General features: G+C 44.0%; 1 long non-coding RNA gene across 1 annotated transcript in view; it reads left to right on the top strand.

The window, feature by feature from the left end:
- The window catches only part of LOC143830692 (uncharacterized), a 37,539-nt gene extending 10,583 nt beyond the window's left edge, over positions 1-26,956 (top strand). Inside the window, exons 3-6 of the long non-coding RNA XR_013228573.1 lie at positions 143-711; positions 3,270-3,370; positions 26,232-26,300; positions 26,720-26,956. This is a non-coding gene — a long non-coding RNA (uncharacterized LOC143830692). The remainder of the gene's footprint in view (positions 1-142; positions 712-3,269; positions 3,371-26,231; positions 26,301-26,719) is intronic.
- The last annotated feature ends 323 nt before the right edge of the window (positions 26,957-27,279 follow it).

Below are 27,279 nucleotides of genomic sequence, written 5' to 3'. Positions count from 1 at the left end.
CTGTCGGAAAACACCCCCTGTGAGGTTATGGGGGAGTGGGGGGCCTGCAAAAAGGACTGCAACCTTCCACCTGTTCAAGGAGAGATCAGGAAACAGAACTCTTGATCTAAATTTTATCTTCAGGATGTCATTTTCTTCCCAGGAAGAAAAGCTCCAGTTTCAAGAGAAACAAAAAGCAACACTAAAAAAGTGATTCTGAACCCCCTCCCAAACAAAAACAGTGAGTGGGGACAGCTCCCCAGAAGATCACGTCTGCAACAAACCATGGAGAAATCATCATTGCATCCCTGCTTAACTCTGAATGAAACCATGATGTAACTAAGACCGTATCCACTCTGGGAACTTTGCTGCCCTGGCTCCTGTGTGGGTGCACAAATCCGGGGTGGACGAGATACACTGGGCCAGATGCTCCCCCCACCCCATGCAGGAGCAGGAAGAGGCGGGCCAAACTGCACCAGCTCAAACTCCAGCCTGGCACCGAGCTTCCAGTGCAGAAACGGTCAAAGTGATAGACTTCTAAATCCCTTGACCTCAATGTGCTTAGGAGGGTGTAATATTCTTTAGGATGGCACTATTCACTTCCTCCCTTACAGTTGAGGAAACAGTCTGGGACCCAACTCCAGGAAGCCCACAGATAATTTGCTTTACGTGGGATCTGCACTAATCGACCACAAGGACATATTCACATTGGCAGTGGAAAGAGTGATTCAAGTAATTATAGTTCTATCCAGCAGCAACTTCATAAGTATGCCCTAATGGTTTCTAAATATCCACAACTACTACAAAAATCAGGCCATAGGGCAATCGGATCCCCACTGCACATCATCTAAACACCTCAAACTAGATTCAGATGGAGCAGTCTGCTTTTTTCACAGCACCAGAATTCCTTGGGCTAAAAGAAAAGAAAGACAAGCTCTGCATTGTCAGGCTTATTTCTTACATTCGTAGAGTTTTTAAGAGGTACTCTAGATTGGCTCAGGATTATTCACTGATAAAACTGAAATAGGAAGGAATTACCTTTTAAATACAATGAAGAAATGAACAGGGCAAAGCCACTTGAAACAAAAATTTTATCTCTCTTGGAGAAAGATTCTAAATGTTCGATATAAAGTCAGCTGATTGACCTTGGATCAGTCACAGTTCTCTCAGAGCTCTCTCAGTCCCACCTACCTCACAGGGTGTCTGTTGTGGGGAGAGGAAGGGAAGGTGATTGTAAACGGTTTTGGGATGCCTTTAGGTAGTGAACATCAGGGTAGAAAAACACTTCTTCCTGTTCAACCATGGCATACTTCTGGGCCACTGGTCTGTAATGGAAGATAAAAACAGCTTGTTTCATTGGTTGCCACCCCCCCCATCTTCCAAAGCCTGGGCCAAGCAGGCAAAGCTGTGTGGGGTTGCCTTCTTCTCTTCCCTAAATCTCTCAAAGGCCATGTTGGGTAGGGAAGGCCATGGGGGATGGGCTGCCTCCTTTCCACCTACCCCCATCTCCCAAAGGGCAGGCTGGACAGGTAAGTCTGTGGGGGGCTGCCTCCTTCACATCTCCCAAGGGCCAGGCTGGGTCAGGAAGGCTGCTGGATCACTCCCCCCAGTCCCTCTGAGGAGAGGGAGGGTGGGGGAAGGCAAAAGTTGCAGGACCATGGGGAAATGTTTTGAGCCCAGGTCCTGTTAGTGTGGAGTCTACTGTGGAGAGGAAAAGCCTTGCCAAGAGCTCCCAATTTCACCCAAGCCTCAGCTGGATTGGAGCTTAGCCAGACAAATGTTCAATAAGCAGAGAGCTCAAACCAGCAGGAGGGAATGGGGCTGCAGGCAAACCAGGGCTTAGATCCCAAAGTTATTGCAGGAGCTCCTCATTTGTCTGCCCAGCCTACAGCTGCAGCTCTTTGCCTTGTCAGCCAACCTTGCTCACCTGGGCCAATTAAGCAATGCAAGCTATATGCTGGAAGAGAGCCCCATTCTAAAAGGTGCCACACCATGTTAGCAAACAGTTCCTGACTGCAGAAGACTGTGAGTCATCACAGACAGTGCTCTCTCCCTATCTGCATGCAATTCAAACTGATTAGCTCTTATTGGGACAGTGCTCTCTCTTGCCCATCTTACTTATCTTTGAGGACCCTTTTAGAAGTTGTCAGTGAACTCCACCAGCACAGCATAAAATCCACAACTATAAAGGCTATTGTGCTGATTTTCATTTGTGTCTCTGTGTTAAGTGCCATCAAGTTGCTTTTGACTCAATGTGACCCTGTGGATTAATAACCTAGCATTAACAGTCTCGCTCAGGTCTTGCAGACTGAGGGCCGTGACTTCTTTGATTGAGTCCATCCATCTCAGTATTTTAAGTTTAAATATTCATAAGTGAGAACCAACATGAAACCCTTGAAGAAACATATGATTAATGAGGTCCTTCTGAAGCCAAATCTATTTTGTTTATGCACACAAAACAAACTTATTTTTTTGCCCAAGAGTTTGGTTGATTTGTATTTTTATGAATGTTTCCCATTAGCTATTATGTTATCTATTATTACTGCTGGTTTTATTTTTGCTGTTAGTCAAATCTTTGGATACTTAAATCCAAAGACTGGAACTGGGATTGAGCAAGACAGATTTTTTTTTTTAGGGCCCCAGGTTTGCAGAAAAATGTGAAATCTTTTTTTTTTAAGTGTTTTAAAAATCCAAAAATGATTAAAGCAGTGCCTGTAGCTTGAAAAAGCAGATTCCCTCAGTGGCTGTTACTGGGAACCACATTATTCCAGGCTTCAGTTTCTGTGAGTAAAAGGCAAGTCTACTTCCAGGCCTATTTTGGACTTTGAAGAAAGACTCGTTGAGGCCAGGCCTGGTTCAAGTTGCCAGCTCCAAGTTAGGAAATTCCTGGAGATTTTGTTGTGGAGTCTGGGGGGAGGGAGGGGAGTAGCTTCAAATGGATATAATTCCACAGAGATCATCCTCCCAAGCAGCAGTTTTTCCAGGGGGTCCAGATCTCTGAGGTCTCAAGTTCAATTATAATTTGGGGAGGGGGGTCTCCAAGTCCCACCTGGAAGCTTGCGACCCTAGCCTTGGCTGCACCCTCTCAGTGACTTGTTACCACCTGTCCTGCATGGCTTAACTAGGCCTAGCTGCTTCCACAGCAGCATCCTATGAAAGCCAGTGTGGTGTAGCCCTTAGAGCTTCAGAATAGGATCTGTGAGACCCAGGTTCAGATCTCCATCTTGCTGTGGAAGCTGACAGGGAGATTATGCATCAGTCACATACTTTTAGCCTAACCTACCTTACAGGATTGCTGTGCAGATAAAAAGGAGAAACTATTGCCTTTGGACCCCAACTGTGGAGGAAGAGGCTGGGGTGTGGAGAACTGAAGACTGAAGGGCAGACAAAGGTAGGTTGGCTGTTGGGTGGGAACAGATACAGTTGCCAACTCCAGGTTGAGAAATTCCTTGATATTTGAGGGGTGGAGCCTGGGAAGGGTGGGATTTGAGGAAGGGAAGGACCTCAGGCATAATGCCATAGACTCCACCCTCCAAATCAGCCATTTCCTCCAGGGGAATTACGATTGCAAATGTCTAGATGAGGGATGGAGAATTACCAACTGATCTACAGATTATAGAGATCAATTTCTGTGGAGATAATAGCTGCTTTGGAGAGGATACTCAGCAACTCTAAGGGAAATGGATCGCTGTAGTTGGGAGATTAATTGTGATTCTTACAGAGCTGCCCCTGCATCTGTGTGTGTGGTGGTGGTGGTGGTGGTGGTGGTGGAAAGCAGGTGTAAAATTGGTTTAGTACTGGTTTACCTCAGATGATGGGGGAAAATTGCATGACAAAAAAGACAGGGGGGGAGTGGCATTATAGGAAGCAACAGGGGCATTTTAAACAGCATCCCACAATGATTCGGAAGCACAATGAAAAGTTTAAAATGGAAGAAAGCAGTTTCCCTCAAAAATGGCTAAGCCCCACTTTGCCAATGGGACAAAAGCAGCTTTATATGAAGAGGTAAATAAAATACGTTAGCAACAAATCTAGTTGTTAAAACATTTAGGTCTGAACTTCAAAGCGGTTGTCTGAAAGGGGCCAGATTGTGTCTGGGCCATGGTCATAAAAGAAACTTTTATAAGTTCAAACCTAGGTCTCTCAGATCCTTATTTGATGACATTCTCACAGTTATCTTAATATGGATGTCTTTCATGTTATAATACAACATAATTATAATAACATGAATGAGAATACAGCCCACAGGGGAGTCTTATTGGGCAGAGGTAAATTTTAATGGTTATGTTAAATTGTAAAAAAAGGTAAAAGGTAAAGGTATCCCCTGTGCAAGCACTGGGTCATGTTTGACCCTTGGGGTGATGCCCTCCAGTGTTTTCATGGCAGACTCAATACGGGGTGGTTTGCCAGTGCCTTCCCCAGTCATTACTGTTTACCCCCCAGCAAGCTGGGTACTCATTTTACTAACCTCGGAAGGATGGAAGGCTGAGTCAACCTTGAGCCGGCTGCTGTGATAGAACTCCCAGCCTCATGGGCAGAGCTTTCAGACTGCATGTCTGCTGCCTTACCACTCTGTGCCACAAGAGGCTCTTAAATGGTAAAAGAGTTTTAAATTACCAGGGGTTTTGTTTAAGGACTTATTTTTAACCGCTCCGCCCAATCAGGCGCAAAGCCGATGTGTCATGTAGGTGGCCTGTGGGCCTCGCCCAGGAGAAGGGCGAGGGAGAGGCAGCTGGGGGGGGCTTCGGGGCCAGCGCAGACATGGCGCTTTGCTGGCCCTGAAGCCCCGGGGTCCCCCAGGAGGCAGGCAGGGGGGAGCTTCGGGGGCTGGCAAGGGGCCAGCCCCGGGGTCCCAGGGTCGCCCGGTAGATGGCTGGGTGGGGGGAGCCTCCAGGGCCACCACAGCCTCGGAGAGGAGCAGGGACCATGCTCCTTTCCCCAGGGCGGGGTTCCAGGGGGAAGGGGGCACCGCCGTGCCGGCAGCAGCCCCCCCCCCCACTTAGGCTCCTAGCGCCCGCTGCATTAAGCATACAGCGGGTTTGATTTCTAGTACAGACATAATATATAGCAAGCAATAGGATACTGTGTTCCCAAACTGGGAAAAATAATTTATCTGTGAGCTGCCAGTGAACCATTAAATATAGCTGCAAACTTTATATTTACCCATAAAATACTGACCATATAATAAATCTTAAATAGAGGAGACAACTGTAAATTGCATGGAAGTGAGAACGGTGACTTCATCACAGTAGACATGTCCCCAAATGTCACAACAGTGTTGATCTTCGTCACTGATGAGTCATGGCTATGGAAAATGTTCCAGAACTGGTCCCGTTTAACTGATAAGGTGCACTATTTCAGACCTCCACTGGACAAGTGGCTGATTAAGTGAGGAATAAACATCAGCATTTTTCATTCTGAGAAGATTTGTAGCAAAGCATAAACCCTTTGGTCATCTCAGGGCAAAGAACTAAGCATTCCACGAAGTCAAGAGGCCAAGAAAACAAAGCAGTGGCTTTAAATTTTAAGCGCAAGGTGCTTGAGGTCCTTGCAGGTCGCTAAGGCTCAGTGAATTCCCTCACTCTGTCTGATGCGCATGAGTCATAGGTGTGCGTAAGGGTAGTTTGGAAGAGCTATGCTCGCTCTGTCTTTGTGAAGCCAGTCTTTTGGAGAATTACATCATTTAAGCCTTCTATAAATAACCGGCTTTAAATTGCCTTTCTTGGGTAATAGGTCAATAACCATCTTTTCAAGCAAAAAAGTTGTTTTGGGGCAGTGAATGGCACCAAAACAGAGGCTGAGTCTTCAAAAGTCAATGAGTAGAACCTGGGGGTGTGGGGAGAGAATAGTGACCTGGGAAGCACAAGGCATGTCATGAATAGGGAGTAAGTTATAGAGTTATAGATCAAGCAAGCAAACAATGTTTATGTTTGTTGATTTCTAAAAAAAGCATTCAGAGGCAGGCTTACTCATTGAAGTACATGACAATCTCTGTTCTTAGACTTATTTAACTTTAAGAGTTGAATGGAATGGACTCCACCGAAAAACTCTGCATTTAATATTATTATTTACCACACACAGTACATTTTCCTCCTGCCTCCCTCCAAGGAGTTCAGGCCGGACGTTGGCCTCTCCTTTTCCATTTTATATCAAAACCTCAAGATGGCGCCATAAAGAAAGCTGGACTTCAGTTCAGCTCTTAAGCCATGCCGAGGGTCGGGGGCTTCTGCACCTGGCTGACCTGAACAGATACGCAAATCTGCTCACCGGTCGCCCCAGGAACCGGGAACGGTGACCTGAGGGTCCTACAGATCCGTAGGGAGAAGCAAGACCTCCCTGGATTAATAGCGGCTTGAGCTCAAGGTCACGATGGCGTCTTTGTCGCAAACAACTTTACAAGCTTGAAATGACCAGCCGACCTCACATTCTTCCCAGACCATCATTAACCAGATCGATAGGAGCAGAAGCTGACAGAAGCTGGAACCTACAACAGTAAGAATTGAAAGCTTTCTGGCTTTTCTCTCTCTCCTCTCACAAGCTCTTCCCTCCCCCCCCCCCCTCAACCAATTTACAAGCGAATTCCTTCTTTCCCCCCGAGTGAGAGACTCCCAGCTAATTACACCCATTAACCAAACAAAGAGAGTGCTTTGAAGATTTATGGGTCAGTGGGAGAATTTGACTTGATACGGAGATCGACAAACTGATAATTTGGGATCGCTCGTGCTCCCGCGAGACCTCACGAGACTTTCTGTTTATAGTTTGTGACTGCCTAGAACTATGGAAGAATTAACTAAGGCACAGCTTTTCCATTTGTTATGCAAAGGAAACTCAGAGATACTGAAAGCAGTCAATAAGCTGGAAAAGGAAATTCGTGGGACTAAGGGGGAGCTTTTGGATGGAGCCCAAGATCCGGAGAGACCAGCTGATGACGCAGCTCAGCTAACAGTAAATCAAGTGAAACTTCAATGTCTGGAAGTTAATCAACTGGAGGGAGAGAGTGCCAGAGATGTAAAAACCCAAAGTATCTTTAAAGAACCTGGGAAAACAGATTCATGGAAGGAAAGTACCAAAAACCTGGAAGTCTATTCAGAGCAGGAAATGACTTGGATCAGCAAAATAAAAAGAATCTATTCAAAAGCGACAGCAACTAGGAAGCTATCAGGAGATATTTCTGTGCGACCAGAGGAAGAGATCCAGATTGACAAAGGATTCAGAGCCCCCTCAAAGGCGATTACAAGCAAGAATCAAGCAAGAGATTTCTCTGGCCCTGACAGAAGGACAATCAGAAACACTCTACTATGGAAAAAAATACAATTTCATTTTCTGCGACCACCTGAAAGATGAGCTGAACAATGGAGTATTCTCCTGGCTTCTTGTGAGAAAAAAAAAAAAGCAGTAGCAACCTTTAGGACAGGTCTAATATATGAAGGGAACTGACTTTATATCACTTAAGACAATATTAGAATATATCCTTATAATAGATTATACCTTCCTATGTATCAACAACTACTTTGTTAAGAAAGATGGTAATAACTCCTAGATCAGGATTAATATGCGATGGGAATTGAATATGTATGTTAATATGTATGCCAAAAGAGGATGACAAACCATATTTTATAGGCATTAACAAGACAACAGTAGTAATTCTTGGGTTAGGGCCAACTTATGAAGGAGACTGACCTAATATCATTTAAGATAATAACAGAATGTATTCCTATAACAGATCTTATATGTATTAACAATCACTTGGCTAAGAAAAATGGTAAAAACTTCTAGACTAGGAATAATATGTGATGAGAACTAAATATCTATGTTAAAAGAGATGGCAAACCATATCAACTGGTCGCTTTTTCTTTACAACTTCTCTGTAAATGCTTTATATAATAATAAACAATAAAATTATTATAAAAAAAAAACTAGGAATAAAGCCCATTGTAGTGAAAATAAAATACTAGGAATAAATCCCATTGTAGCTCTTACTCTTTTATTTAATCCGCTCCTGCGGAGCGGATTAAAGATACCTTGTAAGGAAAGTTGGGGCGTGTGGCTGGCCCAAACTCACCTAGCAAGCTACATGGCAAAATGGGTGTTTACATCAAGGAAATTCTGTATGCAGGAGTAGATCTAGGGAGGTCTCTACTTGGGGCTAAAGATACTATGTGTTGGCGAACCAGTCCTTAAATGTAGGAAGTTTTTTATACTGAATCAAAGTGTTGTTATATCTTGCTTGGTATTATCTATGTTGGTTCTCTGTCATTTCTACAAAGAAAAGGGTATTTCCCAACATCTGCTGCTCCGCTTGTGTATTTTTTGAACTGTATACACACACATGTTCTGAATTTCACCTTCACCTGTAAAATTTTGTAATTCTGTGCTCAATGCTTTTTATAGACATGATTGGTGATTATGTGACCAAACTGCACTGTATGCATGATATAGAATTTATTTGTACTGTTCAAATATATATGCCACCTTTCCACGGGACAATGCACAAGACAGTGTGCAGAAACAAGACAATGTTATCAGTTTCCTGCATGAATGTTTCTCTTGGTTGTCTTACTCTCTGGGCAGGGGGGAGGTGCACAATTTTTATGTGTATTGTGTCATGTTGCTACCCCCACCAATACAGACAATATTTTATTATCCATGACCAACTTTTTTAAAGCACAGACATTCTAAACCTGATCCTGATTTAAAGTTCTTATACACTTAATACTTTGCATTTTTGAAATGCTTGTCACCCAAAAAACCATAACATGCTTAGGAATACCCTGGGATAAATGCCATGATCAAAAGGGTGCTTCAGACAGTGTCTTAGAGATTCAGGATGAAATGTTTTGCTATCAATTCCGGTTGAGCAAGGATTTCATACTCAAAACATGAAATATGAAATGCAAATAGAGGAGGTGACAAATTTAGCAATCATAAGAGTGCTAACAGAATATAAGCTGACATCTAGTAACGTTAGGGAGTAGTCTGAAGTCCCACTGTGAATGAAAACAAACTGTTGTTGGGTCTTTTAATGTAGCAGCTGAGATTACAACATTATCCCCTGAGGTTCTATTAAATACTGAGGGGTACATTCTGACCTCTTGAATTCATAAGTATAATGATGTCATGAAAAGTCTATAAGGAAGGTATTTGCCGTCTATACAACCACACATGCTGAGTAATGTACTTTCAATCCACCTTTTAACTGGATGTGACTGTGTGAAACAAGAAAATCCACCTACAAACAATCCCTAAAGTCCACTGGTTGTATTTTACCCACAAATTTGCACAGTGGAGGCTTTTAATGCAGTTTGTGGATTGCTCATGTGTTAATGAAAAGCCAAAGATTACACTCTCACATGAATTCAACTATTACAGTGTGTAATAATTAACCACCTGACCTGGATAGCCCAGGCCTGCCTGATCTTGTCAGCTCTCAGAAGTCAAGGAAGGCCGGCTGGGACTAGAATTTGGATGGAAGACCTCTAAGGAATACCAGAGTCAGGATGAGGTGACAGGCAATGGCTCCTCTGAACATCTCTTGCTTTGAACACCCCACAGAGTCACTGTAAACCAGCTGTGACTTGACAGGACTTTCCACTATCAATGATTCACCCCATAATTGTGACCAGAATAAGGATCCTTTAACACAGGGGTAGTCAACCTGTGGTCCTCCAGATGTTCATGGACTACAATTCCCATGAACCCCTGCCAGCAAACGCAAATGGAATTGTAGTCCATGAACATCTACAAATGGAATTGTGGTAGTCAACCACAGGTTGACTACCCCTGCTTTAACACACTGAGGTAAGGAGAAAGCATTCTTAGACTGTAGCAAGAGAAATGTCAGGACTGGTTTGAGCTATACTCATTCTCGTTGACATACTAAACACCTGGTGTGTTTCTAAATTGTGGGGGCTTGCCTCTGTTTGAACCCTGGAACATATTATGTGTGACGGTCTTCCTTTCTTGCTTGCTACAAGGTATGGCAAAGCACAGCAGAGTGTTGCACTATGTGACCTAGTACACAGTCAGATTTGGCCATAAAAGATTTTATTTTGGGAAGGGCTAGGCACAACTTGATCTTGCAGTAGTGATGGGGTTTGGGGCCAAGTAGAACACAACACATCAGGTTACTACTGTGAATCCATGCCTTTATGGGTATAAGGAGCTGTCAGGAGTATCATGCAATTTTGAGAGTCCACCTTCAGTTTTCTGGTTGGATTCCTTCTTAGTTTTGCTAAGTATTGTATTTTAGGTGCCAGGAATCGAGCAAAACTGAGCAATAGCTGCTGTACTGAATATATTCCTGTGGTTACTGAACAAAGAAAACCCTATAATCCCCAAGCAGTTTACCAATCATTACATTCATGAATTGACAGATATTGGTAGGGAGATATAGATGATGATGATGATGATGATTAGATTTATTGCCCACTGCTATCAGCAAAGCCATCTTGTGGCAAGTTACATAAGATAAAACCCCACAATATAAAGTTAAAAATTTAAATTCTACTCAACCCCCTCAGTAAGAATTATAATAATAGCAACCCAGTGGCAAAGTTCCAATCCCCACTCCCCAAATACAATAGCCCACCCACCCCTCGTACCTCAGGGGAGTACTAAGGGGGTGCCAACAATCCAGGTACATAGATGACTAAGCTAACCTGGCCTGGAGGGTGCCCCTCTGGTCTTCTGAGCCCTGGTCTCAACCAAAGACTTGGTAGAAGAGCTCCATCTTGCAGGCCCTGTGGAATTGTTAAAGCTCCTTTAGGGCCCTCAGCTCTTCCGAGAGCTCGTTCTACCAGATCAGGGACAGGGACGAAAAGGGCCTGGCCCAGCTTGATGCTGGGCAAACCTCCCAAGGGCCAGACACCACCAACAGATTAGTAACCACCAACAAGGCCCTGCAGGGGGCATAAAGCAACTGGTGTTCCCTCAGATATATGGGTTCCAGACCACAAAGGACCTTCAAGTTAAAATGTTGAACTTGCTCTGGGCCATGACTGGCAACCAATGCAGCTGCCTCAGCTTCTCAGATTTGGTCCAAGGAAGTGACCTTACACAAAAAGGAAGAATTGGAGATGTTAACATTGTACCTGAATGACACCATATAATGTGATACCATGGGACATAATATTACATTCCAGTGAGCACCCTCCCCTCCACAAACTCCACTATTCCTAGGTACCACCCCCCAAATCCTTAGGAATTTTACAAGCCAGTGTCAGCAACCCTACATCTGACACAGAAACAGATGGTCTCATAGGGTGGTGGAAAGAGCCATCATGTTGCAGCTGACTTTCAGCAACCCTGTAGGGATTTTAAGGCAAAAGATTTTCATAATTGGTTTGCTGTTGCCTGCTTCTGTATAACAGCTTAAGTATTCCTTGGTGGTCTCCCATCCAAATACTCTCCAGTGATTGAGCTAGCCTGGGCCATCCAAGTCAGAACTACATATCATGGAATGAAAGAATCTTAGAATCACAGAATTGGAAGGGGACTCCAGGGTCATCTAGTCCAACCCCCTGCACAATGCAGGACACTCACAACTTCCTGGCCACCCATAGTGACCCCAATTATATGCCCAGATGCAGCCTCCCCCTAAAGAAAACCCAGAATCCCTTGCCAGGGTCAAAACTCTTAACACACGCTGTGAGAAACTTAACACAATATTTGGCTCAGATGGGACATACCGTCGTGCTGTATTTTAACAGCAATAGCTGTCATTGTTTGTGTTCAGAAGACTGCCCCATTCCAGAGTCTGTAGTCTGTTACTGCACAGACTAGACCTTCCTACATTGAAAGAGAAAGCGGAACAAGGAGAGGAGAGAGAGAACAGAGTCCAGGGATTCTAAGAAAAGGAAAAGAACAAAACCTGGTGTTATTAAAGGTGATTTGTGTTATCTCCTTGTCCGTATCAGGTTATAAACCATGGTTTATTTTACTTACCTTGGTTTGTAAAACCACAGGCACCTGGGGCCTTTTTTGTGGCACAAACCCCATTACTGAATACCAGCCCCTTTCCTGGGAGCTCTCCAAAGTCCTGAAGGGGAATTGATAAAAATCAGTGTGATCTTATATATGAGTAATGAAATGTTAATGATGATGTTTGGGGGAGAAGAGTTACAAAAAAGCATCACAGACATTCATTCAAATCGTGATTTACACCACCAAATGCTGATTGCACCACTTTAGACCCTTTCGTGTCCTCCCCTGCTGAGCCCCAACCAGTATCCTGGCCTGCAACGCCATAGGGCAAGTGAGAATGGAGCCAGAATTCAGCCAAGATATCGGTATCAAGGTTGCCGGATTCCAGGTGGGGCCTGGGGACCTCCTAGAATTACAGGCTGGAAAAAATGGTCACTTTGGAGGATGGACTCTGTGGCATTATACCCCATTGAGGTCCCTGTCCTCCCTAATCCCTGATGTCCAAGGGTCCAACCCCAAATCGCAAGGTATTTCCCAGCCTGGATGTAGCAACTCTAGTTTGAGAGCCGGTTTGGTGTAGTGGTTAGGAGTGTGGACTTCTAATCTGGCATGCCGGGTTTGATTCTGCACTCCCCCACATGCAACCAGCTGGGTGACCTTGGGCTCACCATAGCACTGATGAAGCTGTTCTGACTGAGCAGTGATATCAGGGCACTCTCAGACCCAACAGAGCCAACAGAGTGTCTGTTGTGGGGAGAGGAAAGGGAAGGCGAACGTAAGCCACTTTGAGACTCCTTCAAGTAGAGAAAAGTGGCATATAAGAACCAACTCTTCGATATCGCATGAAACCAGAGCTAAGAGCAGTTGTGGGTTAACAAGCCAATTCCAAATTATGGTTTCAGATCTTGCTTGGACACATACGCTAAAAAAAAACCTAGTTAGTGGATTGGACTGCAGCCGGATGATCTCGTTAATCGCAGCTTCATTAAATTCCAAGCAACATTTTAACAAAGACAAGTGAGTTACTTCCAAATGTGGGCTTCTACATGTTGTTTTTGAAAATCTAGATCCCTGGATGTTTTCCCCCTTTTTCTTCCCCTTTAAAAGACTAGCGAAGCATCTGAAGAATATACCCTTGAAATTGTGACCATAGCCAACGAAGCCGAAATACATTCTGGTGTGTCAGCACCGAAATCTCCAAACATAGATCGCACAGTGGTTTCCAGAGAGGTAACACCTTCTGGCAGCTTGCATTGCTAACAACTGGAAAACAGATGGGTCTCCCTTCTAGGCTGCAGGCAGAACTGCAATATATTTTCTGAATGGAACAGAAAGGATTAGTGTTTGGAAAGCACAGCAACAGGAGCGGGCCATTACAAAGCACCATGTTCAGGATGGGTGGGGCAAGGGGAAGTGCCTGTTCTGCAAATTAGTTGATCCTCTTCTATTACCGGGAAGCTAGCCCGGAGTAGGTTCGCCAACTCTGTATTGGGAAAGTCCTGAAGACTAAGGGTGGAGTCTGGGGGAGGTTTAGGAAAGGGGGGAAGCTTAGCAGAATATAATGCCATAGAAACCACCCTCCAAGGCAAGCATTTTCTCTTTGTCATTTGGAGATTGGTTGCAATTCTAGTGGGTTTTCATGCTCAACTTAGAGCCTGGAGACCCTTTGACAATGGCTAGAACCTTGAGTCTCTACTCATGAAAGGAGAGAGGGCCAAGCTAAACAGACATTTAAGTCACACGGTAGTACAAAATGAACAACACAAAGATTACCAAGGCTTTTTAAAAAGTAGCCAAGAGTTCAGTAATAATACATGGGTGTAACCCAACCAAGAGCCTCTTGTGGCGCAGAGTGGTAAGGCAGCGGACATGCAGTCTGAAAGCTCTGCCCATGAGGCTGGGAGTTTGATCCCAGCAGCCGGCTCAAGGTTGACTCAGCCTTCCATCCTTCCGAGGTCGGTAAAATGAGTGCCCAGCTTGCTGGGGGGTAAACGGTAATGACTGGGGAAGGTACTGACAAACCACCCCATATTGAGTCTGCCATGAAAACGCTAGAGGGCATCACCCCAAGGGTCAGACATGACCCGGTGTTTGCACAGGGGATACCTTTACCTTTAACCCAACCTGGAGAGCCTAAACAAGCTTGATACCATCAGAATTTGGAAGTTAAGAAGGGGCGGCCCTGGCTAGCACTTGGATGGGTGACCGCCAAGGAATACCAAGGATATGAGAGCCAGTTTGGTGTAGTGGTGAGGAGTGCGGACTTCTAATCTGGCATGCCAGGTTCGATTATGCACTCATAGAATCATAGAATCATAGAGTATGAAGGGGTCATACAGGCCATCTAGTCCACGCCCTGCTCAATGCAGGATCAGCCCTAAGCATCCTAAAGCATCCAAGAAAAGTGTGTATCTAACCTTTGCTTGAAGACTGCCAGTGAGGGGGAGCTCACCACCTCCTTAGGCAGCCTATTCCACTGCTGAACTACTCTGACTGTGAAATTTTTTTCCCTGATATCTAGCCTGTATCGTTGTACTTGTAGTTTAAACCCATTACTGCATGTCCTTTCCTCTGCAGCCAACGGGAACAGCATCCTGCCCTCCTCCAAATGACAACCTTTCAAATACTTAAAAAGGACAATCATGTCCCCTCTCAGCCTCCTTTTCTCCAGGCTGAACATTCCCAAGTCCCTCAACCTATCTTCATAGGGCTTGGTCCCTTGGCCCCAGATCATCCTCGTCGCTCTCCTCTGTACCCTTTCAATTTTATCTACGTCCTTCTTGAAGTGAGGCCTCCAGAACTGCACACAGTACTCCAAGTGTGGTCTGACCAGTGCCGTATACAATGGGACTATGACATCTTGTGATTTTGATGTGATGCCTCTGTTGATACAGCCCAAAATGGCATTCGCCTTTTTTACCGCTGAATCACACTGCCTGCTCATGTTTAGTTTACAATCCACAAGTACCCCAAAGTCTTGTTCACACACAGTGTTACCTAGAAGTGTTACCCCATCCAGTAGGCATGCTTTTCATTTTTCTGACCCAGATGCAGAACTTTACACTTATCTTTATTAAATTGCATCTTGTTCTCATTTGCCCATTTTTCCATTGTGTTCAGATCTCATTCAACTCTGTCTCTATCTTCTGGAGTATTTGCCAGTCCTCTCAATTTGGTGTCATCTGCAAACTTGATGAGTAGTCCCTCCACCCCCTCATCTAGATCATTAATAAATATGTTAAAAAGTACCGGGCTGAGCACCGAGCCCTGAGGTACCCCGCTACTCACCTCTCTCCAGTCTGATGAAACACCATTGACAACAACTCTCTGAGTGCGGTTCTCCAAGCAATTCCCTATCCACCTAACTATCTGAAAATCCAGATTGCAGTCCTTCAATTTATCCATCAGAACATCATGGGGAACCTTATCAAAAGCTTTACTAAAATCAACCAAAATTCCACGATCCAGCAAACCTGTCACTTGGTCAAAAAAGCAAACCAGGTTGGTCTGACAGGACCTGTTGGAGACAAATCCATGCTGACTTCTTTGGATCACCAAATTGTCCTCCATATGTTTGCAGATCACTCCCTTTAATATTTGCTCCATTATCTTCCCCACAACAGAGGTCAGACTCACTGGTCTATAGTTTCCCGGGTCATCCTTCCTCCTTTTTTTGAAGATCGGAATAACGTTTGCTCTTTTCCAGTCCTCCGGGACATCTCCAGTCCTTAAAGAGGTCCCAAAGATGATGGACAAGGGTTGTACAAGTTCTCTGGAAAGTTCTTTGAGCACTCTCAGGTGCATTTCATCCGGCCCAGGGGATTTGAACTCATCCAGTGCAGCTAAATGCCTCTTGACAACCTCTCTGTCCATGTCATCCAGAGTGGGTTGTTGTGGCAGTGGGGTCTTCACCCCCGGACAATTTTCAAGGCAATTACTGCAAATTTGACATTTTGCCTTCTGCAAACTTCAGTATGACAGATTGCTTCCCTCAACATTTCTTTCACAGGAAAGAAATACAAACAGGTACTTCAATATTGGACAGTCAATGCAAATATTATTTTTCTGTATGTATTTGACAGGGGTTCTTTTAAATAGAAAAATCTATTTGATTTTTGCAGGCTGTTTGCTTGAAATGAAAAATGTCAAAATACCTTTGCCATTTCTTTTCAAGCATTCTATGTACACATGAATAGCTCCCCTCCATAACACAAATAGACATTCACTTGTACATTTGAGACCTACTAGCTGGTGCTTCCTACAGTCACCACCAAAATTAGCCTAGACCAAACAATGCAATTCTGCTTAATCATGACATTTGTGTCACTGTATAGTTTTTGGCTTAGAGACTCAAATAAAAAGCAGTAAAGATTGATAGCACTCATAAATATAGGGTCCACGAGCTATACTCATCAAAATAACTGACTTTGAACCAGGAATCAAATATAATGTATACTTTGAACAAGCTTCCACCTTGGGCTCTGAATTAAAGAAAAATGTGTCTAACATCGAAGGATATTATATATCCTACAAAAGCAAATTAGCAGTGACATAACTTTATGCGACCATTCTTTGAAGGCATAAATGTAACAAGAGCTATTTCCAAGAAAAGCTGACTCTGCAAATACAGAGACCAAAAACACATGACTAAGCCCTCGAATTCAGCTGCTGGCATCTCGTGTCATGGTTACTTGCGGGAATTTTAATTCGATCGATCGATGAATAACAGACTCTCTCTCACATACACACACACTCACGCTCCCCTACTCACCGTCTTATCTGAAAAATCCCTTCAGTTTCAAAAGTGGCACTGGGTGCTTTTGTTTGAGAGGCAGAAGCTGAAAGGCCTCTTAGACAACTGCTCCTTGAAATGCAGCCATAAAGTGTGCCTTAGACCTTTTTGAATTGCTCTGTCCACAAAAGGAATCAGGAGATTTACTGCTTCAGAAAATGGAGGATTCATCCTTAGATATGGGGTGAAGTTGTCAATAATTTACTTAGTCTGTATAGTTGTCTCTAATCTTCCTTTTTAAAAAACCTATCTGTGCTACTGGGAAAGAATTCCATAAGCTATTTTTCTATTGCAATGTATGGCTGTGAAAGCTGGACCATAAGGAAGGCCAAGAGTCAAAGAATTGAGGCTTTTGAACTCTGGTGCTGGAGAAGACTCTTGCGAATCCCTTGGACTGCAAGGCGAACAAACCGGTCAGTCCTAGAGGAGATCAGCCCTGACGCTCTTTAGAAGGCCAGATCCTGAAGATGAAACTGAAATACTTTGGCCACCTCATGAGAAGGAAGGACTCCCTGGAGAAGAGCCTAATGCTGGGAGCGCTTGAGGGCAAAAGAAGAAGGGGGCGACAGAGAATGAGGTGGCTGGATGGAGTCAATGAAGCAGTAGGTGCAAACTTAAATGGACTCCGGGGAATGCTAGAGGACAGGAAGGCCTGGAGGATCATTGTCTATGGGGTTGCGATGAGTTGGACACGACTTTGCAACTAACAACATTTATCTATTGAGTCAAATCTTTTTTGTGATTCCTGCTTGCTGCCAATCAGTGTTACTGGATGACCCTCAAATCCTCACATCCCAAAATTTCAAAGTGCATAATGTACTTTTTTACTCTCTTCAACCCCCTCATGCAAAGGATGCACAAGCACAGATCAGCACTAGTATTAAAAGCCGGAATGGGCATGCTCGATCCTGTTTATAACGCTGTAACTCAGCTGAGAGTTTTTGATGAGCATTATTAATTATTGAATAATTTCATGTATTATTCAAGCTTTCCCTGCCATTTAAAGTATCATTAAAAACACATCTTTAAGCAGTGGAATCGATCACCTACCACATTGTGGGTTTGCCTCCCATGCCAGAGAAGGAATTTTATTGCAAATCCAGCCTGTAACAATTTTGTTCAGTGTTTACCCGGTATCTGTTTCCATTTTATCAGCTCTCAGAACAACAAACACACATCCTCTTCACAACGGTTAGACAGCCCATCAATATTACATTCTGGTCTCCTTTCCATCCATAAAATAATAACTAATAAGGTCTTCGAAATGGAATCATGCTTTCTGGGCAATAAAGATGCTTCAGGAATTTTCCAGTGCCTTTGAGTTGTAGCGCAGACTACTAGGCAGAATCTTGGTGTGTCTTACTTTTTCTGACACACGTGGGAAGGCATTTTTTGATTTAGAGCAGGGCAAAGGCAGAGAGCGGTGGCCTTAGAAAGTACATATTTTATCAGGTGGGCTCTAAATCAGATACCTTAGAAGGACAAGTTGGAGCAGCACCTAACAGATTTGTCTTTGCCACCCAGCAAGCCTTTTGATCAGGGGTGGTCAAACTGCGGCCCTCCAGATGTCCATGGACTACAATTCCCAGAAGCCCCCTGCCAGCAAATGCTGGCAGGGGGCTCCTGGGAATTGTAGTCCATGGACATCTGGAGGGCCGCAGTTTGACTACCCCTGCTTTTGATGTTGATTGTAATCATGAGTGCAGTCCTCACAATAATTTGACCACAGAGGAAGACCCCCCTTGGGGTCGAAACAAGTTTAGTCCATTCTGTTGGTCTATTTCATGTGCAGTTAGAAATGTGTTGTTTCTAAATTATGAAGACCTTGCTTTTAATATGTTGAATTAGTGCACTTTATGAAATAAATATTTGTAAAAAATTTTTAAAGTTATTTTTGCAGCTCAACCTTTGGGTTCCTTACTTCATTGGGGGAACAGCATTGTTGCTCATATATAGGGGGAGGGGGATTGGTGCTGGTGGTGGAAAGTGCGGTTCAATTCCAGCCAAATGAAGGAGACCCTGTAGGGCAGTGGTTCTCAGCCTGGTGGTTGGGACCCCTTTGGAGGTCGAATGACCCTTTCACAGGGGTCGCAACAGGGCAAGCAGCTTGGCCGGAGGGGGGGCACTGCTGCTGTTGCTGCTCCTCCTGCAGGCGCCCGTGCTCGGCTACCAGCCACTCCGGCGGTGCCTCCAGCGTGGCGCAATCTCCCACCAGGCACTCCAGGTGGCGGCGTGAGATCAGCATGGTGGGACAAGAGGCAGAACTGAACTGAGAAACCCAAGGGGGGAAAAAAACAATTTATATACACTTATGAGCAATGGATCTTCATACCGTTGTTCGGTTTCACTTTAATTTCTGTGAAAGAACACTTGTATAATTTTATGGCTGGGGGTCAGCACAACATGAGGAACTGTATTAAAAGGTCATGGCATTAGGAAGGTTGAGAACCACTGCTGTAGGGTTTTCAAGTCACATGATGAACAGAAGTGGTTTGCCATTGCTTGCCTCTGCATATTGCTCCTGGAATTCCTTGGTGGTCTCCATCCAACTACTAGCCAGGGCTGACCCTGCTTAGCTTCTGAGATCTTAATGAGATTTGGGCAAACCTTCCTTCCAAAGCCTATGAAGTAATGGTTGTCTCTTAATGGTTGATGATCTTTCTGCCATTTTTAGTATAGAAAAAGTAGCAGCATGAGGCTCATATTTGGAAAAGGGCTACAAGGCCTTTATTCTTGCACAGAGTTGTGGGTTCATTAATTAAAACTTCCGCCACACCACTGATATTATCCTGGGAAGGAAAAACATATGTAGCCATCTTCCAAAACTAATGCCAGCATGGGGAAGGGCTGGAATGTCTAGTTCCATTTTTTAAAAATATTGGCAATGATCTGATGGTCTCCATGGAAGGATGGAAGGCTGAGTCAACCTTGAGCTGGCCACAGGGATTGAACTCCCAGCCTCATGGGCAGAGCTTCAGACTGCATGTCTGCTGCCTTACCACTCTGCGCCACAAGAGGCTCTTTATCTATCACTAAGTGAAGCCAAATTGTATTGCACTAGGCCATAGGCCATCGCAAAATATCTGTCACTACAATGGGTTGCATCCTGCTACTCTGCTCAGTTCTTGAGGGAGCATTTCATTGGTAAAAGGCACATCTCAGACTAGACCAGCTTCTTATGATGGCGCAACAGTCCTTGTATCTATGGAATGTATGACTTTTTTTCTGAGTGGAGTGATGGGATATTTATGTTTGAGACTGATTGACGTGATGGAATGTTTGATGTGATTTTATTCATGGATGAGAGAGTGGCTCCATCTTAGAGCATCTGCTTGACATGTGAAAGATCTCAGATCCAAACCTTGGCATTTCATACAAGATTCCCTCTGGCTGGAGAGCTATTGCTTGTCACAGTGTTGTTGTTAGTTGCGAAGTTGTGTCCGACACATCATGACCCCATGGACAATGATCCTCCAGGCCTTCCTGTCCTCTACCATTCCACAGAATCCATTTAAGTTTGCACCGACTGCTTCAGTGACTCCATCCAGCCACCTCATTCTCTGTCGTCCCCTTCTTCTTTTGCCCTCGATCGCTCCCAGCGTTAGGCTCTTCTCCAGGGAGTCCTTCTTTCTCATGAGGTGGCCAAAGTATTTGAGTTTCATCTTCAGGATCTGGCCTTCTAAGGAGCAGTCAGGGCTGATCTCCTCTAGGACTGACCGGTTTGTTCGCCTTGCAGTCCAAGGGACTCGCAAGAGTCTTCTCCAGCACCAGAGTTCAAAAGCCTCAATTCTTTGAGGTTCGGCCTTCCTTATGGTCCAACTTTCGCAGCCATACATTGCAACTGGGAATACCATAGCCTTGACTAAACATACTTTTGTTGGCAGGGTGATGTCTCTGCTTTTTAGGATGCTGTCTAGATTTGCCATAGCTTTCCTCCCCAGGAGCAAGCGTCTTTTAATTTCTTTGCTGCAGTCCCCATCTGCAGTGATCTTGGAGCCTAGGAAAATAAAATCTGTCACTATCTCCATTTCTTCCCCATCTATTTGCCAGGAATTGAGAGGGCCGGATGCCATGATCTTTGTTTTCTTGATGCTGAGTTTCAAGCCAACTTTTGCACTCTCCTTCTTCACCCGCATCAACAGGCTCTTTAGTTCTTCTTCCCTTTCTGCCATTAGCTTGTCACAGTAGACAATACCAAACTAGGTTTATATTATGTAAATCTTCAATATCTGGATAAGGGCTATTTACTTTTCAAAATGTCTTCATGCACAGATATATTATTAAGGAAAGTGAATTAGAGTTAATATGCGCGTGCTGTTTGATGAACTCTCTCTGTATTTGTACTTGGATTATTCCCCTGGAAGAGTTCACCGTTCAAGGCTCAGCTCAGCCTCTCATGTGGAACATGACAGTTTGGGGACTCCCTGATCGCGCTGCTTGTCTTTCATTTACCTGACTCTCCAGTCCTACCTGAGGCAGGTTTCTCAGCATAATCAGCCAATGATTACTGAGAAAAATAAAATGCTAAATCAAGGCAGCCTGCCTGTGGAACACTGAAATACAATTCTCCAGCTTTCATGATGGAGGTAACACAAAAATCTGCCTCCGTATCTTCTTACCTAATCCTCTTTAAGCACCCAGCTGCCAAGGGGGTGAAATTATTTACATTTTCTTAAGGATTAACACACCCCAGATGTGGGGTTTCTTTGGAACTATGCTTCATTGTAATACCCATAAGCTATTCAACAGCAGGACTGATGTGAAATACAGGAACTATTTAAAAATATATATATTTTATAACTATGCTCACAACGGATAATAAAAAGAACATAAATAAGAGCCCTGCAGGGTCAGACCAGTAGTCTATCTAGTTAGGCATTGTGTTTCATACAGTGACCAACCAGTTGCCCCAAAAGACCAACAAAACAAGGCATCATAACAGATGCCTTCCCTAAATGCTACCTCCTAGCTCTGGTTTCAGATGTTTCTTGCCTCTGAATACAGAAGGTCTGTTTTAGTCACCATCACTAGTAGCCTCTCCTTCATTAATCACATTTCAAACCCATCCATGTTAGTAACTATTAATTCATTCATTCATTCAGATTTTTATACCGCCCTCCCATACAGCCCAGGGCGGTTTACATGGAACATCATACATTAAATAACAGTCACAACACAGCATATGAGTAACAATTAGAATCATAGAATCATAGAATCATAGAGTTGGAAGGGGCCATACAGGCCATCTAGTCCAACCCCCTGCTCAACTCAGGATCAGCCCTAAGCATCCTAAAGCAATTCTAATTCTAATTCTAACAATTAATATAAGTTTAACAGATTACCATGGTTAATTCACTGAACAATTTCAATAGAACAACTTTAACAGAACCCTTAGGGGGGTCAGAATCATTCAGATTATGGAGGGTATGACTTGAGGAGGTGCTGCCAGATATTTTTAGGTCGGATTAACCTCAGTCGAATACCTCATGGAGGAGCTCCCTTTTGCGGGCCCTGAGGAATTCTGGGAGTTATCACATCTAAAGGCAACAAAATCCACCACTGAACCACTCATTGAGTAAACAAGTATTTTGTTATGTCCTGATTCTACTGCCAAAAAACTGTTATTGTGTGCCCCAAGTTTGGGAATATGGGAAAGGGAGAAAAAGATGTCTTGATTCACCGCCTCTTCCTCATGCCCTCCCATATTAATCTGGCTTCTAAACAGAAAAGCATCAGTCTGTGCATGATTTCCTCATATAGAAGGTGCTTCAATCCCTTAAAGCCATTTTAGTTTAAGAAGAGTTGGGTTTTATACTCTGCTTTTCTCTACCCTAAGGAATCCTTACCTTCTGCTTTACCTTCCTCTCCCCACAACAGGCAACTTATCAGGCAGGTGGGGTTGAGAGAATTGTGACTGGCCCAAGGTCACCCAGCAGGATTCATGTGGAGGAGGACCGGGGAATCAAACTTGGATCTCCAGATTACAGCCTGCCACTACATCACACTTGCTCCCTGTCCTCTTCTGCACTTTCTCCAGCTTTAAAGCAGAAATGCACATAATATTCCAAATGAAGTCTAACCATAGATCAAAGTAAGTGTATTACAAGCTTGGCAATTTGATTTTCAACCCCCTTCCTAATAATTCCCAGCATTTTTATCAAGCTATCCACTACGGGATCTCTTTCCCTTTCAGTTCAGAGACCCTATTAGCATATGGTTGCATTTGAAAATGTTTGTTCTATCATTTTACATTTACCCACATTGAATATCACTTCAATGCCATATTATCACTTATTCACCCAGTTTAGTGAGGTGCACCCTGAAAAATATATGGACACCACTGCAATATATTACCCCTCCCCCCCCCAGTCAGAGGAAAGGGAGGAAGTGTAGAAACACACAAAATGTGAACTAAAATACCCAATCATTCTGCATATCTGTTGTATCAACATGGTTATGTATTTTATAGTATTATATGCTTCCTGCAAGTAACTCAGCCATACAATAAACAAATCAATAAATACCTGACTGTTGTGAGTCTAACTGGTCAGCAGATGTCTGTATAGCCCCCTCATTCATGGTCTTCCACAAGAGCATATGAGGGTAAACTGGAACAGTTTCATATGTGTGGATCCAGTCCTTTGGATATGTAGCTCGAAGGTAGTGAGAGATTTTTAAAGTAAAAAACATCACTGATAATTTGTGTATATCACCCATTTCATTTGTGTGGTCCCCAACCCCCAGTCCAGGGACCAGTACCGGTCCGTGGATCAGTCGGTACCGGTCCGTGGCTCCTCCTTGTCCTCCTCCCTGGCTGCTGCCTCAGGGGCTGCCCTGCCACTCTGCCGCCAGCTGACCTTTGCTGCTCTCCAGCGGCCGCCATGGCTGGGGCTCCCCCTCGACGTGGCACTGCACAGCTGCTGCTGGCAACGCCCCCCCAGCGGGCAGCGGGAAGTCAGGGGCGCCAGTGGGAAAGCAAGTGGAGCAGGGGCTCAGGCAGTGGCAGCGACGTCCCTTGGCAAAAGACTACCCCCCCTCCCACCGGGCCTCAGTAAAATTGTCAAGCGTTGACCAGACCCCGGTGATAAAAAGGTTGGAGACCACTGGTATATATCACCCATCTCATCTCATCTTGGAAAACATTTGGAAGTTTATTGGTCGCTGGAATAGAACAGAAAATAAATTATTGCTGCCAGATGTATAAGGACAAGGAAATCTATTTGCATACATTATCTTCCTGTAAGACTTGCCAGCCACTGTTTAACTCTGCTGAGGGCTGCACTGTCAGTCTACTTAAAGCCATCATTGGCCTCAACCAGAGTGTGAATCAGGCTGCTGACTACCAATATTCTGGAGATGATGGTCAGGCACTGGGATCCACTGAACGGATATTGGAGACCAGGATTATTTCTGAAAGTGCATGCTATTCTATTTCTGCGTTTTTGCTGGCTCAGAGCTTGGAAGTTAAGCTGGATTGGACATCATTAGTACTCGGATGGGGAGACCATAAAGGATGGTTGAGATTGCTATGTAGAAAGCAACAATAGCAGCCCAGCTCTGAATGTCTCTTGCCTTCAATACCCCATGACCCTGGGGCCATCACAAGCCATTTGTACCTTGACAGCACAGTATCGTTGTTGTCGTCATTGTAGTTGCTTCAACTCAGCCTTACAAATTCAGTCCAAAACATACCATTAAACTAACACACTCAACTCAATATATCTCAGGGATGTGTGTTACATGTCTACAACTTTTCCCCTGTAGGGAGCTCAGGATGAATTATTGGCTAGAACCAGGTATGCCTAGGTAGATGATAAAAAGAAGGGAAAAGTACTTTATGTGTGCATGTAAGATGCTGTTGAGTCACAGCCAACGTATGGTGACCCCATCAAGGGGCTTTGAAGCAAGTAAGAAGCAGAGGTGATTTGCCAATGCCTTCTTCTGCAGAGTCTTTGTTGATGGGTCTCCCACATATCAACCCTACTTAGCTATATGGATGCTAGCCTCAAGGTGGGACCTGGGGATCCCCCAGAATTACAGCTCATTGACAATCAACAGAGATCAATTCCTCTGGAGAACATGAATGTTTTGGTGGGTGGTTTTTATGGCACTATATCCTCCCCTCCCCATACCCCCTCCTCCCCAGACTCCATCCCCAAATCTCCTGGAGTTTTCTAACCTGGATCAGGCCACACTACCTCCCACCCTTCTCCTCTACCACTTGCCATGGGGAAAACCTGTCAACCCTACTTAGCTTCTGAGATCTAACAAGATTGGGCGATACCATGCTGCCTTCCCTAAAGGTACTATGATTTGGGCGACATTTTCTCCTAACTCGTTTTATTGATCATTCCAGAGTATTGTTTAGAGCCAGTTTGGTGTAGTGGTTTCTAATCTGGTATGCCAGGTTTGATTCCCTGCTCCCCCACATGCAGCCAGCTGGGTGACCTTAGGCTCCTCACGGCACTGATAAAACTGTTCTGACTGAGCAGTGATATCAGGGCTCTCTCAGCCTCACCCACCTCACAGGGTGTCTGTTGTGGGGAGAGAATAAAGCCAATATTTATACTGCCTCACTCGGAACACAGATGACACGCTAGCTTTAATTTAATGCTGGGGGGGATGTTTTAATACAAAACAATTGCTCATATTCCCCTCCTCCCCCAAAAAACTTTTAAATAGCTATGACTATGAACAAGGTAGAATCATAGAATCATAGAATCATAGAATCATGGAGTTGGAAGGGGCCATACAGGCCATCTAGTCCAACCCCCTGCTTAACGCAGGATCAGCCCAAAGCATCCTAAAGCATCCAAGAAAAGTGTGTATCCAACCTTTGCTTGAAGACTGCCAGTGAGGGGGAGCTCACCACCTCCTTAGGCAGCCTATTCCACTGCTGAACTACTCTGACTGTGAAAAAAAATTTCCTGATATCTAGCCTATATCATTGTACTTGAAGTTTAAACCCATTACTGTGTGTCCTCTCCTCTGCAGCCAACAGAAACAGTATCCTGCCCTCCTCCAAGTGACAACCTTTCAAATACTTAAAGAGGGCTATCATGTCCCCTCTCAACCTCCTTTTCTCCAGGCTAAACATTCCCAAGTCCCTCAACCTATCTTCATAGGGCTTGGTCCCTTGGCCCCAGATCATCTTCGTCGCTCTCCTCTGTACCCTTTCAATTTTATCGACGTCCTTCTTGAAGTGAGGCCTCCAGAACTGCACACAGTACTCCAGGTGTGGTCTGACCAGTGCCGTATACAATGGGACTATGACATCTTGTGATTTTGATGTGATGCCCCTGTTGATACAGCCCAAAATGGCATTTGCCTTTTTTACCGCTGCATCACACTGCCTGCTCATGTTTAGTTTACAATCCACAAGCACCCCAAGGTCTCGTTCACACACAGTGTTACCTAGAAGCGTATCCCCCATCCAGTAGGCATGCTTTTCATTTTTCTGACCCAGATGCAGAACTTTACACTTATCTTTATTAAATTGCATCTTGTTCTCATTTGCCCATTTTTCCACTGTGTTCAGATCTCGTTGAACTCTGTCTCTATCTTCCGGAGTATTTGCCAGTCCTCCCAATTTGGTGTCATCTGCAAAGTAAGTTGCCTAAGGAATACTTATTTAAATCATGACTAGTCTACTTCTTCAGCGTGGGGTTGGAGCTTCTCTGGCCATGCGATATAACTGCTCTGTCCAAAATAAATGTTAAGAAACAAAATTAATTTACATTTTTGAAATAATTTTGTTTCCTAACGGAAGGCCTAAAACATATACTTTTAGAACTGTATTTATGGAAATGAACTTTGTCTTTCTATCAGGACTACGTTTTTATATGCTGAACTACAGGATTATTATTTTAAAATGATATCTTAGCCCTTCTGAATATATTATTAAATTATACATATAATGCTGTACATTTGCATTATGTGCATTGTTACATTTTAATTTCTATTTCTTTGTTCCAACCTTTCTGGTGCTCTTTCTCATGCAGGGTTGCATTTTCCTTCCCCTTTTAGGGTTGTACTCATGAAGCTACATCATGGTCTCAGCACCGGTCTTCATTTCATGTAAAGATTCCGCCCATCTCCCCACTTTTCAATCACCCAGCTCCTGTGTGCTCACAAGATTATCATTCAGAATGACAAATGTGTTGTTGTTTGTAACCTAAACCAGGTTTAATTTGCTAAGCGCATCACAACCTTCATTTTTTTAAAGCATGTCACTATCAATTATATTTTACAGATTAAAAAAACAAAACAAAACACCAACCACTGAAGCTTAGAGATGGTGACCCCAATCCAGAGGTCCTGCTGAGCCTCAGCATCCTTTCCTCCAAACAGATGGTTGGCTCTGTCAGCTTGGATCATGGCTGCTTTCCTATGTCGGGAGGGAAGGCTGGAATCATTACCCCACCTCTTAAATAGAAACAGCAACAGCCTCCCCAGCTTCAAGCATTTATTATTATTTATTTATTTATTTATTTATTTATTTATTATATTTATATACCGCCCTCCCCGGGGGCTCAGGGCGGTTTACATAAGAACAACAACAGTACATAAAACAATCTATGAACATG

This window comes from Paroedura picta, chromosome 2 (genome assembly GCF_049243985.1).
Source record: "Paroedura picta isolate Pp20150507F chromosome 2, Ppicta_v3.0, whole genome shotgun sequence".
Taxonomy (NCBI): Eukaryota; Metazoa; Chordata; class Lepidosauria; order Squamata; family Gekkonidae; genus Paroedura; species Paroedura picta.
Note: the sequence above shows the minus strand (reverse complement) of the source record. Positions and strands in the feature narration are given on the sequence as shown.